Here is a 2,659-nt window from a genome sequence, read left to right on the forward strand (position 1 = left end):
GTGTGTGTGTGTGTGTGTGGATGGATGGATGGATATAGATAAACCAATTCATAAACCCAATTTCTTTCCTTATATTTACACTTTTCTTACACTCATTTAAAAAATCTAATGATCTTATTCATTTAGTGAAATAAACTAATTTTATTAAGATAATCAAGATTTTGGGTTAAAAATGGTCAATATACTCTATAATGAGAAGTGAATTTTACCATTTTTAATGATTTTTAATTACCCTTTTCCTTCAGTAATTCATTTTGGTGGCCTTTTAAAAGTATTTCATGTCAAATACCCATAAACCAAACAAATGAGTCAAGAAGTTATCATGTGCAAGTCTAATGTTTTCATAATGTTTTTGTTTAGATTATAAACACTTTTTTTCTCTCTTTATCAGGGCTTCCTGTGTTGTTGACGTGTATCTAGCGGTTATTCTGTGGACATCTCTGCCGATCATGCCAGGGCTCTACAACAAGTACACACACACACACACCGAGACATGCGCAGACCCCTACAACACCCACCGCACAGGACCCCCGAAACCTCCTGCCAAACTCAAGTGGGCACAAAACACAGGAACTGTTTATTTCTGAAAGCTGTGTTCTCTGGTTTCACAATGTACATTTAACAAAGACTTCAAGTATGTTCAGTGTGACTTCAGAAATACCTGAACAAAGAAAAATAGGACACAATCAAGAAAGACAGACAGAGAGAAAGAACACAAAGGCACTTCTCAAAGCTCTCAACTCCTCACTTTTATGTTAACACTTTGCATAGAGTATGTAATGTATGTACGTGGATTACAATGGCAAAGCTTTAAAATTACAACTTCATTCGTTTGCTTTTACAGTACTCATTGTAAGGATGTGAATACAAGTACAAGTATGCAAAAAAAGTAGCACATCATATCCAAACGCAGGCTGCTGCGTCACACATGCATTGGTTTCTATTTCAATCCGGAATCTGGAATTGCTTTGCATTGCAGTTCATCGGATGCGTTTCATATGGTGTAGGGATCGTTCTGGTAAAACACTGTTCAGCTAGTTGCTTTTCAGTTCTTATACTTCCTGCATGTGTGAGTATAGATTCATAAGCGCGTGTTTTTGCATTTACACTGGCCTCAGCACTTAACGGCCGTCAGCTTCAGTCATTGTCTCTGCGGGGTTGTTAGTCAGACTCTCGGATCGATAGAATATGTACAGGACAGCAAGGGACGAGTTATAAAGCCATTAGCATCTGTGAATTATGGAAATCCCACCCAGAGTGCCCTGGCCTGGAAGCCCCCCAGACTTTTAATTAGAGCACTAGAGCAATGCGAATGCTAGTGTGGAGCGTGGCGTGTTTGTTGTTTTAATTGCGTCGAATCTTTGGGTATCTGGTATTGTTTAATAAAGTTTAACAGCTCTGTATAGTATCTCAGTGGTGTTGGTCCAGCGTTAAATCCGTTTGAAGCTAGTCATAATGACCAGTTTTCATATTTTGTGTGGTAATATGCTGGTTTGTAAATTGCTTTATTCAATGCTTTATGAAATTACTTTAAAATGTAAATACGTAGCGCTTCTTAACTGTTATTGAATCACCTTGTTTGTTCATTTAAATTGTTGAGGAGATGTTTAGAGTCACAGATGCTCAGAAAAAAGGATAGTTCACCCAAAAATGAAAATTCTGTCAGCATTTACTCACCGTCGAGTTGTTCCAAACCTGTATGAGTTTCTTTACCGTGTTGAACACAAAAGAAGATATTTTGAACAATGATGGTAAACAAACAGTTGACGGTAGCCATTGACTTCCATTGTATTTTTCCATACTAAGGAAGTCAATGGCTACCGTCAACTGTTTCATTCTTCAACATATCTTCTTTTGCCGAAAGAAATTCATACAGATTTGGAACAACTTGATGATGAGAATGACAGAATTTTCATTTTCTGGTGAAATCAGAAGCTGACACACTTTTATAGTATAATATCCCTTTAAATGTACTCAGCAACATGTTCCTCATTTCAAATCCAAATCAAACAATTTACAAACAATCTCTGCAAGCAATTCTATCCAGATATGACAGGGCCGTGATTTCTCACCCGACATGAATGTATTGATTCAGTCGATATAATCTGAACACCCCCATGCATAATTTACGCACAAGGGTTAAATCGTACGGCCCACCTGCCAATAATGGACTTGTTGTAGTTGATTCATGGTATGGTCAACATAATTTACTGTTCTCGAGGGCATCGCTTCAAACCGTGGTTCAATAGGAGGCCACAGAGTCGCTCTTGGAACGGCATCGATGTCATTTAGCATTTGCGATTTTACAGATAAACACAAACACTACAGTCTTTTGAGATTTATGTGCACAGTTATTAGCATGCTAAGTTAAACGTGTGTGTAGCCATTCATGTTTGCACTCGTTTTGGGGAACTATTTTACTTTGCAGTGATGTGAGCATTTGTAGATCATAGTACAAGGTTTTTTTTTTTTGTAGCAATTGTGAAGACCCATTGCTTATTTTATGTTAACCTTCTTTTAAGTTATTTCTACTTTCTGTATCTCTCTTTCTTCTTTTCTTTTTTTTATTAAAAACAATTAGACTTGTTTGAGGCGTTGTAATGGGATCTGCCGAGAACTGTTGAAAACTATATTCTATATTATTAAATATTGTCTATCC

At 37.0% G+C, this 2,659-nt stretch overlaps 1 protein-coding gene across 1 annotated transcript in view; it reads left to right on the plus strand.

Annotated features, from left to right (window-relative positions):
• Positions 1 to 1,692, plus strand: part of LOC107723704 (type I inositol 1,4,5-trisphosphate 5-phosphatase-like) — a 30,592-nt gene extending 28,900 nt beyond the window's left edge. Inside the window, exon 16 of the mRNA XM_016532447.1 lies at positions 392 to 1,692. The gene's annotated coding sequence lies outside the window, so the exon portion shown is untranslated. The remainder of the gene's footprint in view (positions 1 to 391) is intronic.
• Positions 1,693 to 2,659: the final 967 nt, after the last annotated feature.

Source organism: Sinocyclocheilus rhinocerous, unplaced genomic scaffold (genome assembly GCF_001515625.1).
Source record: "Sinocyclocheilus rhinocerous isolate Xijiao unplaced genomic scaffold, SAMN03320098_v1.1 scaffold311, whole genome shotgun sequence".
Lineage (NCBI taxonomy): Eukaryota > Metazoa > Chordata > Actinopteri > Cypriniformes > Cyprinidae > Sinocyclocheilus > Sinocyclocheilus rhinocerous.